The sequence below is a fragment of the Meriones unguiculatus genome, chromosome 9 (assembly GCF_030254825.1).
Source record: "Meriones unguiculatus strain TT.TT164.6M chromosome 9, Bangor_MerUng_6.1, whole genome shotgun sequence".
In the NCBI taxonomy this organism is placed as follows: Eukaryota; Metazoa; Chordata; class Mammalia; order Rodentia; family Muridae; genus Meriones; species Meriones unguiculatus.
The window spans coordinates 119,133,390-119,146,842 of record NC_083357.1 but is presented as its reverse complement, the minus strand read 5'-3'; the positions used below and the strand labels follow the sequence as shown (position 1 = coordinate 119,146,842).

The 13,453-nt window shown below is 44.1% G+C and overlaps 1 pseudogene; it reads right to left on the bottom strand.

The window, feature by feature from the left end:
- Window positions 1-3,313: 3,313 nt before the first annotated feature.
- LOC110561373 (small nuclear ribonucleoprotein G-like) lies at window positions 3,314-3,709 on the bottom strand (annotated as a pseudogene).
- Between the last annotated feature and the right edge of the window lie 9,744 nt (window positions 3,710-13,453).

Here is a 13,453-nt window from a genome sequence, read left to right as displayed (position 1 = left end):
AAAGCTAAAAAGTCTGAGCCCAGATTGTCCTGCAGAGACTAAAGCACCAACCAAGCCCCATGCATGGAGAGGACCTAGGTTCCCTGCTCATATGTAGTCCATAGGCAGCTCAGTCTCCATGTGGGTCCCCAGTGTAGAGGAGTAGGAACTGCCTCTGTCATGAACTTGGTTACCTGCTTTTTGATCACTTTCCCCTAGTGATGCCACCTTTTTAGGCCACAGAGGAAGAGCATACAGACAGTCCTGATGAGTCTTGATAAGTTATGGGCAGATGGCAGAGAAGGAGAACTCCCCCTTTCAGTGGACTAGGAGAAGGGGATGGGGGAAAGAGTGAGGGAGGGTGAAACTGGGAGGAGTTGATGGAGGAGCTACAATTGGGATATAAGATGAATAAAGTGGAAAAAATAAAATAATAATAAAAAAAGACCCAGGTTTACCTCTCCTGGGTATATACCCAAAAGACACTCCACCATGCAACAAGGACACTTGCACAACTATGTTCATAGCAGCTTTATTCACAATAGCCAGAATCTGTAAAAACCTAGATGGAGGAATGGATAAAGAAACTGTGGCACATTTACACAATGGAATACTACTCAGCTACTGAAAACAAAGAAATAATGAAATTTGCAAACAAATGGATGTAACTAGGAAAGTTCTTAAGTAAGGTAACCCAGACTCAGAAAGACACAAATGGTATGTATATACTCACTTACAAGTAGATTTTAGCCATTTAGTACAGAATAAGCATACTATGAGGCACAGACTCAAATAAGATAAGTAACGTACAGGATCCAAGGGAGGGTGTATAAAGCTCACTTGGAAGGAGAGCTAGACTAGACAGAGATAGTGGCTGAAGACAGGGAATAAGGTAGGAGATGGGGTACAGAGAGTTAGGAGAATAAAGAACAGACCTGGGGAGAGCAAGGGCAAGAGAACAGAAAGACCGTGGAGAAAAGAGAAACTGATGTGGGGGTATCTCTGTGACAAGCTGGAGACCTAAGTCAGAGTAGGCTTCTGGGAGGATATGAGGGGCACTCAATCAGAGACCATAAAGACTGAAGAGGACATAAACTAGATTAATCTTCTAGTAAAGTGCAGGAATCACCAACCGACACACAAAATTTTGACCTGAAATTTACCCTCCCTTCAAGATGTGCAGGGATAAAGATAGAGCAAAGATTGAGGGAATGCCCAACCAAGTCCTGGCCCAACCAAAGGACCACCCTATAGAAGAGTGCCAACTCTTGACACTATGAGTGAATCTCTGCTAGACTTGCAGACAAGAGCCCGACAGAGTTGTCCTTTGAGAGGTTCTACCCAGCAGCACCTCAAAATAGATGCTGAGACTCATAGTCAAGCACTGGTGACATGTCTTCTGGAAAAGTGGGAGGAAAGAAAAAACTGACTTGAAGGTGACAGGCACTCCCCAGGAAGACCAACAGAGCCAACTAGCCAGGGCCCAGAGGGGCTTGCTGAGACGGAAGCCAACCAAGGACCATGCATGAACTGGACCTAGACCCCCTACAAAGCTGTAGCAGATGGGCAGCTCAGGCTTCAAGTGGTTTCTCTAGCAAGGGAAGTGGGGACTGTGTTGTACAAGGACTCACCTGCCAGCTTTTTGATCACTTTCCCCTGGCGGGACTGCCTTGCCTGTCCACAGGGGAAGAGGACATGCTCAGTCCTGACACAACTTGATGAGCTGTACTGCATGGGAAAGGGAGATCCCCTTCTTGAGAAAAGGGGGTGTAGGGAGGGAGGGAGAGTGAGACCAGGATGAGAGGACTACAACAAGGATGTAAAGTTAACACAAAATAAATAAAATAAAAATATAAAATATAAAAAAGAAAGAGAAAGCTGAGTCCGGCAAGTTGTCTTCACATGCATGTACCTACCATGACACCATCAAATTCTTAAATGCTGTGACTCAGGCACTCACCCTTTTATTTTGTCGCCTTCGGTTTATCATGTGAGCTACTGCCAAGCTGATGGCTCTTAAATTCACACATATCACCCATGCTGCCTCCTAGCCCACTAGTCTGCCAACCGGAAGACTTGGTTCATCATCCAGAAACACCATTAGGATCAGGCGATAATGGTGGAAATACTGAAGTGCCCACACACATGTGCAAACTGATCTCATTGGGGCTGATGTGGTCCTCGAGTGTTTCAGTTTGGAATATCTGAGGAAAGTAAAGTTACCCAGGTACACACTGTGTCTGTTCAACATCTTTCCCCTGGCCATGCTGCTGCCGAGAAATGCCCTTCCCATCCTTGAACATGGAGAAACACCAGAATGTTAGGGGAAAAAAAATCACCTCCCATGCCAGCCACTGGAGTTGTTATATATCCACAGGGCTTCCTGGATCCTCAGGGGCTTCAAAATGAGCTCAGAAAGACAAGTGGAGGACAAACAGCAAATAAGCACCTGTGAATAGTCCCCTAATAGCAGTGGCCATGTTCTAGGTGGAAGAGGTAACAGATGGCCACGTCTGCCTAATTTCCCAATCCCTGAGGTTGTACTTCTCTGCTTCCCTTCCATCTCTTCTCCTAGAACACAGTTTTGGCAGACAGTGAGTCCCTTGGAATCAATCAGTATCCCTTACAAAGTCATTTCGGAACAGTACATCAAGCAGGGACAATCTATATGATATGCAAATCAGAATCTCGGAGTGATAAATATATGTCCAAAGCAAATCTGTGACCTTGAAAGGATGCCCCTTTTTTAAGCAAAATATGTTCACTGATGATCAAGACCTCTTTCAAAAGATTGACAGAGGGAACTGAATTCAGTGGAGAAACACAAGATCATTAGGCAATGTGCAGCCTGCCGGCTGAGTCACTGGACTCAGAGGGCCATGGAGCTCTAATTAGAGCTTCTGGGCTAACTCATGGTGACCTCCATCTGTGTGTGGCACCACCTGTGGGACCATCAGTTCCCTCACCTGGAAGATGATATGAACTTGGGATAAACATTGACTAACGCTGATCTTCCTAATTAATGTTCCCTGGAAGAGATACCCAGGATCCTGCTTGTTTGCTAATATTTTTAATACTTCAAAATATTTAATATTTTTAATACTTCAAAAAGTGTAAGACAGGGTGTTTTAAAGTCTAGTAAACTTACTTTGAATTCTGCTTTTTATAGCTTTCCTCATGAACTTCCTGATTCGCTAATTTATTTTTTTCTGAGTATGACAAAAGTTTATTTAGCAAAAAGCTTTCTATGAAAATGTACATGACCAAATTGTACATCACAACCAAATAGATCCTTTGTAGAGGGATGTGGATGCCTCTGATGAACAAAGGTTGTTTAGACTCTTTCCAAGGCTTCTGACATGATGATGCTGTTTTCTTGTATGGCCACCATCCCACTGTTGTTCTGTTGCTCACTAGTTGCCATCTCCACACACTCATCAATCACAAGAATCATATGATCAAAGCCCGGTGTATTCCTTGTATGTGTCTGCCACCATTGACTTCAATGATAACTCCTTGTCCATACATTTCTTCAGTTCAGGAGGGTGAGTCTCCTTCATGGTGACTTCTCAGTGGACTCTTCATGACAGCCCTGATTTGTTAATTTAAACAGGCAGAACTTAAAGTACTATGCACATAAAGTTTTTCATAGATTACCATATCATGGTTTCTGTATCACGATTATGTAAGAGAAAAGAAATGTTCTTAATCTACAGAGCCTCACATCAGTGCCCGCCATCACCCTACAGCAAATCCCAGCATCCTATGCAAGCGTCACACTAATGATGACCATCCATACTTCAGAGGTGATGAAGTAGAAAATGGAATTTAACCTGTCAAACCAGTGGTTCTCAAACTGTGGGTTGCAACCCCTTTAGGGGTCTAACAACCTTTTTAACAGGGGTTGCCTAAGAGCACCGGAAAAACACAGATATTTATGTTACAATTAATAAATGCAGCAAAATTACAGTTGTGAAGCAGCAATGAAAATGATTTTATGGTTGGGGGATCACCACAACATGAGAAACTGTACTGAAGGGTTGCAGCATTGGGAAGCTTGGAGACCACTGTGCTAGGCTTTATGAGCACTTACTAAGCACTGTGGTTGGCCCTGCAGGAGCACGTTAGACTTGTAGGGGGATTGCCCTTACCCCTCTAAAGCATCCACCCTAATCAGCTCTCGTATCTATTCAGAAGGTGGTCAACTTCAAATTCAGAGCCTGGAACTGTGCGAAGAGCCTGATTCTCTTAACACGGTCGTCCCTGCAGTCTTCTGAGGTGGATGTTATTGCTGTTCCAAACATGAAGAAATTGAGGCTGGTTTATGAGAGAGTACTGAATACAGTGGTAGAATTCAGACTTGAAGGACTCTGAGTTCAGCAGGGTATTCATGAGAAGGAGCCCCTCAGGAGAGTCATGATGTGGGTAAGGTAGCAGTCATTATGGTGAGGCCTGGAATATAAGGAATATGAAGGGTGGAAAGAAATTTTAAAAAATTATACAAAGAACCAATTAGTCTGTTTTCTACATCTATAAAACATGTTCATCCTTGAACTGGTTTCTACTAGCTCTTTACATTGTGAATTCTTTCCTTCCTCTACCCAAAATACTTAATTCTTGTTTTCCCCCCTATTTCAAGCTCATTCAATGAAATGTCAACAGCAAAGACCTTTAAGAGAAAGTTCATTTGATGTCACACTGCATTTTGTCAAAGAACTACTTGGAAACATCTGTCTGTCTCTCTCAAATACAAATTCTCCAAACTCCAGAGCAGCTGCTTAGAACAACACAGTGACCTTCTCATGAAATGTGCACAGAACCAAGACAACTAGAGAAACTAGCCCAAGAGCTAGGATCAGGAGTTGGCTTTATAGTTACATGGAACACAAGGATTCGGGTGGAAAAGAAAGTGCCCATCCTGGGACACAACTTAGAAGGAATCCATTGACAGGGAAACACCCAACCACAGCCTCACAGGCCTCTACCAAGGTTTAGATAATTCCCAGAGAAGGGGTCTAGCCAGTCATATTGAGCTCTCAAGATCTAACAGGAAGCAGAAATGGGGGAGGTTGGAAAGAAATGGAAACGTGACTCTTGAAAAACAAAAACAAACAAACAAACAAACAAAAAACATTGTTCTAATAGTAAAATGAGAATTGGAGGAATTAGGAGCCACTAGGTGAGAATTTAAGATCTTTGTTTTTCTGGCCTGACTCTTAGGAGAAACATTATGTCACAAGTAAAAATAGAAGAAGCTAATCACCCCATCCATTACAAAAAAAAAAGATGGGGATGAAGAAGAACCTATACTGAAGTCAACCTAGAGCAAAAGTTAGCCATAGTTGTAATATTACTAGGTCTGAAGATCTCAGAGATTCTTTATGTAGTAGAAGCAAAGGCGATTGTGAAGGTTGACATGTGATTGGGAGAAAGGACTCAATAAGAGTGCGAGGAATCTGAAAAGAATAAGACAAGTGAAAAGAAGCAAGGTAAGAGAATCACTGTGGAGACTTGTTTTGCTTATTTTTTTCAATACTGGAGATATTCAGTCAGGTTTAAATATTGCTAAGGAACCATCATGAAAGGGTATGTTCGAGCCAGAGAAGCAAGACTAGAAGCAAGACAAGATGGCCCCTTAGATAGGAAGTAAACTGAGGAATGTGCTCACATAAGAGAAATGAAGATGAACTGGTGCCACGTTGAAATAAAAATGCAATGTAAAATGAAAGCAGGTATTCGGGAGACATGATAGTTGAGATAATTCCAACTTGACAACTTCTGTTTTCTCAGGTGACTTAAGGAGTGATAAAGGAATGAAATCTCCCCACCCCCCCTTTTTTTAGCAAGTGAAGGAGAGATGACCCAAGCTGTGGAATTGTTTTTGCCCTCAGCTGAAGCTGGGGATCATGGGATGGTAGTCGCCACAATATAAGCATTGTACAACCCCCAACAGCATTCAAGAGACTATGGTGGAATGCCCTTCTTGGCCAGAGGAATATTGACCAAGATGGTCTTTTTTGTAGAATGATAAGAAAAGATTTCAAAAGCAAAGGTGTTAAGGGGACTGGCAAAACTGTTTATTATTTCATTCTTTCAATACACTGGAATGAATCCATTCAGCCACTGTTTGCTGAGGGCCCCACTCATGGTAAACATTCTCAGGATAAGATACAGTGTAAGTCAAGACAGGGTGTGAGTGCTGACATACAGCAGAGGCGAGGAAAGATCACATAGGGACACATGCACTGTCAGTGACATGGCATCACAAAGGGGAGCTGCTGTGTTTGGGGTGGAAGACCTCTCTGAAGAGACCAATGTGGTCATCTCTTTGATCAAAGCAAGATGGGGAATGAGAGGAGACTCCAGAGGCTGTTGGAGAAGAGGCTGAAAGCCCACAAGGGGTCAAAAGAGTGAGAGTCCTGGTGAGCTAGAGCACTGGCCTCAGCAGCATGGTGCCCACGTGGCCTCTGAGGCTGAGTTCTCCCTGACCTCTTGTACGTTGAAAGGATGGTACTGGGCCTCACGACATTCCAGCTCCTGTCAGAACTTCAGCTAAGGTCTGAAGCAGAGTCCTAAGAGCCCTGCATTTGAAGCCTAGAGAAGCTAGTAGCTATTGGCCATCTGACCCCTTAGGCTTGCAGAAAGATGTCCTTGTCCACTAAAGAACAGCAAAGCATATTTTGACCTCCACCACCTTGACACCCACTGGAAATCCAAGGGGACCTGGACATTTGTGTCCCTTTTTACCTGCACATGAAAGATCCACTTGTCTCTGCCCTGAAGAGAAAAACTGAAGACACAGACAAAAGGACCATATACGCTCTGTGTTCTAAATCAGAATGACACTCATGGCTGACCTGCTTCAGGAGGCCTTTACATCAAACACAAAATTGAAGAAATAACACTATGGGGGTGAGTTTGTTCTAATACCTGCAAGGGGCTGCGGGTTATGAGAACTAAGAAGAAGGTTTAGTGGTCGTCCAGGAGCTGGAAAGAAAGGACAGAGTGATTGAAGAAGAGTGAATGGGAAACTTGTCCCTTCCTTCATCCAGCATGCTGAGAATGCCCAAGTTGGCTCCATACGCATAGTCTCTATCCCCTGAGAACCCAGGGAAGGGTCACAAGGACACGGTGACCCAGGTCCTACAGTATGAAGTGTTGGAGCTGATCGAGATTTGAAGTGGGAAGGACAGGACATTTTCAGGTAAAGCGCTCAGGGTAAAGTGACTGGTAAGCTGGCATCTGCACAGGGAGAGGGCAGTCCTGGGGCAGGACAAACGCTTTTCTGGAAGAAAACTCCATAGACAAACTCCATAGGAGATTCTGAAGCAACTGGGGCAGCCAGCACAAGATGGATATGGCAGGAGAGGATGTAAGGCAGAAGTTCAAGGCCAGCCCCAAAGGGAATTCCCCACAGTGATGAGCTCTGGTTTCAGGCTCAGTGATTTCAATTGGGTGCACAGCACAGTGCCACAGTCAGTTCCCTTTGAGATAAACGATGGGAGAGTATGAATACTTTACTTTGGCTCTTGGTCTCAGAATTCAAGAGTGGTCTGTGTCTGTGGATTTAGATATGTGCTAAGGCGAAAACACGAGCTAGAACAAACCTGACCACCTTGTGGTACCCAGGAGAGCTCAAGGGCCTCAATATCCCCTTCCAGGGCACATCTAGTGGCCTAGATTCCTTCCACGGATGCCCACACCCTCACAGCACCACCCTCTCTCAATAACTCATATTGTGGCAATACAGGAATCTTTGGGAGACACATACCAATAGTCTTTCAGAGACTCTCCTGGTAGTTATGTGGAAGAGTGAGTGCAGGAACAAGAAGAGAAATAGAAATGAGATTTATGAGACTATTGTGATGCTCTGTACAAGGTGAGGGAGGGCGGCAGGGGTAGTTTTCAGGTTCGACTTTACTGGAATGGTCTGTTGAGGAAGAGAAACAGAGCTGAACGCTCCTGGGCAGAGACTGGCTGTGAAGCCAATGACTGTCTGACAGAACTGCAGTGATAAGGGCAGCTACACAGAAGATCAATGGATGACATTGGGAATGAGAAGTAGCCCTAAGCAAATCTGCTTGACAAGTAAGTCTCCAGGGACTTCCAGGCCCTAAAGGAAGACCCATGTGACTAGGTTAAGGCTGTGTAAAGCCATTTATAAATAAGGAGGATGCCAAGGAGCACAGGGCAGGAACTCAGGAGGGGACCAGCCATACCTGCTGAAGAAGGAAGCACACAGCCAAAGAAACTTTGATTAAATCACATGAAAAACAGTAATTATAGAAAAAATAGGCAGCCTAGAAATTTCCACAGAACAATCTCCCATAGAATTAATCTCAACTGTCTCTGATGGATTAGAGAGTGTGGGCCTCTCTGGAAGAAGCCAGATGCTCATGGAAGCCCTATTCCAGGTGGACTGCCACCAGGATTGGTTGGTTCCCAGAAGCCACAGTTAGAACTGGAAATAACATTCACTCCAGATGGATGGGAGGCCGTTGTGGACAACATCCCTCACAGCTTGTCTTCACTGTGACTCCAAGGGAATAAATGGAAAATGGCATCATTGATGTAAAAAATAACCTTAGCTGAAAGTTGTCTGTACTTTCTATTTCTCCTTACTTAATTCCTACCCACTTTTCAGAACTCAGAGATAAGATTTCTGGCCCCTCCATCTGTTGTCCTTGACAACTTCACCACTGTCCTCTATTGCTGGACCCGACTGGAAGGTCTCAGCCCCCTTTTAAGGGAGAACACAGTCCTACTGTCTTTCTCCATCAAAGACCTCCTACTTTCCCGCTCTACTTATGATCTCTCCTATCTAAATTGTGTATCTGTGTAGCTTTCCATTGGTTAGGGTCCTAATTGTTGGTTGTAGGTCTTCTGTCCTTACTGTATGTCCTGTCTCCCAGCTACCTCCAAAAAATCAATGCTTTCACCACATAGTATAATCACTCCATATAAGTAAAAGCCTGGGCATACTCAAAGGGTATGACTGAAGTATGTGGGAAGGTGCTTGAACTGGGCCAGTGCTACTCAAATGTTAAGTGCAACTTAGGGTAGAAAATGAAGACAAGGAGACAATGTGTAGAGACTCCCATTTTGAACTCGGGGAAAAATTATTCACTAAACTTGAAGTTGAATTAACATCAATAAATTAAAAGTGCCCGCTGTCATAATTTATCACAGGTGTGAGTCTACAGATCAGCTGCTTGCTTGTGCACATTAAGCTCTCTGATATCGATGCACTAACTTTATATGAGCATTTTCTGTATTTCTGTATTTCTTTATATGAGCATTTTTCTGTATTTCCATCATCCAGCCCTTTATTCAAAATATCCATGCACACTTTTCTCCCAGTATACTGCTGGGCATTGGTTCATCAAGTCAGCCCATCACCTGTAATTTTTGTCGAGTGGTTTTAGGACAAACGGGAAGGTTTAGAGCATGATAGTCCATCTCTACCCTCAGGGATACTGTGCAGAACTGCAGTCACACTACCGCTCATTGCTGGCAGCTTTTCCATCAACATCAATTTGAACAGACACAAAGAAACCATAAGTCTGTCAATTATTGTATCAAAGAAGCAAGTGCAGAGGCCATCACTGGCAAATGATCAGCAGCCATTTCTGCGTGCGCGGAGTACCTCTCTCTAAACCTGCTACATATTCAGCTCTCAGGTACGTGAAGAACACTTTGTGCTGCTGGCTCTTGGCATCGCTGATGCTCAGCTCACTGACCTGCCCTAATGAGCCACCTGCTCTGTGGACATCTGCAGTAGCACGGCCATTCGTACCTGAGTTGTCGCCCTCCCATCCCATCTATTTTGCAGACTGTCCACAGAGACAGTCTAGTATAGATGACAGAGGAGAAGCTGTTGCATTGAACCAGAAACCCAGGTCCAAGTTTTGGGTTGTAGTTCATTCTGTCCTGCAGGACATTTCATTTCCCTTTTCCCTGTAGGCTTGTGACTAACCCTACATCCTGTTTACCGGGCCTTAAGCAAGGCAGGCAGTTAGTTCGTGCATTACCATTAGGAAGAATTTAGAAACCCGAACTCTTCACTCTTTTCATTTGTAAGGCAGTCAGGATGAGCCTTCCCATGTCAATTAGCCCAATCTAGATAGAGCCTCACGGATAGTCTCAAAAGCTAACCAAATTCAGATAAACCCCTCACAAGCATGCCCAGAGGCTGGTCTCCTAGGTGATTCTAAGCCATGTCCAGCTGGCAATGATCAGCATATTATGCAATGAAAACAATAATCCATACCATTCACAAGAACTGCAGTTTTTAATTTGGGGGGGGCATTGGTTTTTTCGAGACAGCAATTTTTAATTGTTAATATTAGGAATAATAAAATAAGAATTTCACAAAATGACTGTGACTATGGCAATAATAATTATTCCCTTAATATAAAACACCTAAGCTAGCTTCCTTTTGTTGTTGTTATTGGTGGTGGTGGTGTTTGCTTGCACTTGTGTGTGCATGTGTGGCACGTGATGTGTGCATATCTGTGTGGTGTGCATGCCCATGCGTGTGGCTGCGGAAGCCAAGGGTCAACATCTTCCTCTATGATCTTTCATCTTAGGTTTTTGAGATAGCTCTCTCACTGAACCTGAAACCCCCCACTTGGCTGTATGGGTTTCCAGGGGTGCCTGGGACCCTCTGTCCCCGCCTGCCAGTGCTAACACTATAGGAATTGTGCACACACAGTTTCTTACATGTGCGTTCGAGGTCCTAACTCGAGTCCTCTTGCCTGTGAAGCACTTTAACAAACTGAGCCGTCTCCGCAGCCCTTTCTAGAGACATTTTAAAGATTTGTTCAACAGTTGGCACTTCTGATGTGCAGAGTCCAGCATCCTATTTTGAGAACAGATACAGTCTCAAAAATCTTGCTAATTTAATATGCAATGAGCTTCAGTAGATTATTTAGATGAGCCATGTAGCTAGAGGCCATGCACACATGCTACAGCTTAGCTATAAACAGAGGCTATATGCTGTGTTTTGGTAATTTCTAATTTGAAGTACAGAAGACTTACATCTCCAAACTCCTTGATAATTAAAAGTTAAAAATCCCTTTGACTAAATGAAGTAAAGTTCCATGCAATCCAGTTTAAATTCTTTGCAAGCTGTCAGGAGGACCAAGCAAGCCAGGAAGAGCTGGTTACAGTATTGTCTGCATGGGGAAGGTGAGGACTGGCCTGGCACGTGCTGATAGATGAGGAAATACTGCTGTGAAGCAGAAGATGAAGTGTGTTCAGAGACGTATATACCCAGAGACAGACAAATCCAAGTTCTTTCTTTGCATGTGGCTTGGGTGGCAACTGGCAGATGTTTGTGGATGCTAAGTTCTGCATCAAATGAATAGAAGAGCCAAACCCATGTTTGAATGACAAAATGCTTCTCCCACCTCCACTGAAATTAAGACTTCTGTTCATTTCAGCGCGCACGCACACACACACACACACACACACACACACACGTGCACACACGCACATGCACACGCACACGCAGTCATCATCATCACTCTGAGCAGCTTGCTTCCGTTTCAACTTGAATAGATAGCCTGTAGACAGGAAGTCACACAGCAGCTTTGTGCCCTATCAAGTTGCCTCCACCCAAAACCAGCTGCAATGCTTATCTAATTAAACCCCAGCACCAAACTGTGAGCTGCAGCATCAATCATTAATATTGTATTTTGGATGGCTTTAAATTCTGACTGAGGGTAGGTGGCTTCCCGCACACTGGTCTCAGAAGGAGATTTTTCAAATAATCTTTAAGCAGCACTGAAAAAAATAAAACAAGCTGCCTGCTGTTCAATGAGGGCTATGCTATCCTGCTGAACACTGATTAGCTGTTAACTCTAATTGAGAGATGGGTATTGCTTGTTCTGAAAATGCTAAGGACCTTTTTTATTGTGAATAATATGTAGCTTCCTCACCTCAAAAGTGTGTTTGTGGCCCCTTGCCTGAACTGTGAGAGTTCCAAAAGAACGGTTGTTTCTGGGTCCCCTGTCTCCAGTTCGCGGCATCATTATTCTGATGATAATGTTTTTCTCCAGGTAGCCATCCATGAGTCGGTGGACTGTGATCTCCGTGTGGGGTTGTGCACGCATGCCCTGCATCTGGAACAGGGCAAACTCTTAGGGTTCTGATGGCCCAGAGATGTTTATGTAAATTTCTGTCCCCATCAAGCACATGCTGGCATGCTTAGGTTTATGTTCATGAACCAAGAGGAGGAGCTTTCTCTGTGCCCTTCTAATAGACTAGAGCCAGCAGGGCAAGCCAAATGGGGCAATTTAGACAAAGAGAGACTGGCCAAAACTAAATGAATATGTGCTCCCTTCTAGCATTCTAGGAAAGATACCAAGCAGCTGTGCCAAAGTACACTGCTCCTCTTTGTTAGGAAAATGCTCTGATCTACTTAAAATCAGGGCTATCCGTTAGCAACCGCTTCAAAAAGAGGTATGTACAAGAGAGCTCCTTAAGGAGGAACAATGACTGCAGAAGGACAGCACGTGCCAAGCTCTGCAGAAGCACAGCTTAACACTCAAGAGGAAATAGGGTAAATACCGGAACCATGAGGTCCTCATTCTCAAAGCCAAGACAGACTGAATCTGTGCCAGGGTCCTGCCTGGCGCCTGGCCACACGAGCTAAAGAGAGACAGGGAGCCAGAGAGAATACAAATAAGTGCATATAGGGGAGGGGCTTCCTTTGCCTTAAAGACAGGAGGAAAAGACAGCAGTAGCAGAATGGCCTACCGCAAGGGAGAGAATCTGGAAGATCCAGGAACATTCTGAAATTCCACATGAAACATCTCTGCTCATGAAGGGACTAATCGGAGGCATCTCCCGAGTCTAGTGAATAGTCAAAAACAGATCAGGGCATGGCGCCTTGGACTGTCAGCCCAGCTTAGCTCAAATTACATTTCCCAGAGTCTCTTCACCTCTCTAATTCTGAGAAACGTATGCCAGTTTAGAAGGTGGAGTCGAGAGGCAGCTGCATTTCTGGGCTTTGATAGCTGTTGATCTGCCTGTTCTCCTCGCTGGCTGGCATCAACTTCAGTTCCTGCTGAATAATCATCTCTTTCAACTCTGTAACTATGAAGCCAGCAGTCTTCAGCTCCTTAGCAAAATATGTACCTTTCCTGATGCCTCCTCCCGTAAAATGTGAAATGTTAATACAGCACCCAACCCATCCTCCTGGGCTACAGCAGTGTCCCTGGTTAGCACGGCTCTCCTCCAGTCCCCCATAACTCCTACTCCCACATTTCTTTGACCACACCTAGACATGGCGGTGATTTGTCTTGTTGCAGTGATTTGACTATTATATTCTAGATAACTAATTAGGTACCTTGCTATAGTTGGGGCTTAGAAACTGGCAGTAAGATACTTAGTGAATAATTAACAGTTTCTAATTCAGAGACTTACAACATGCTTAAACACACATACAAAACACATATACACATACACA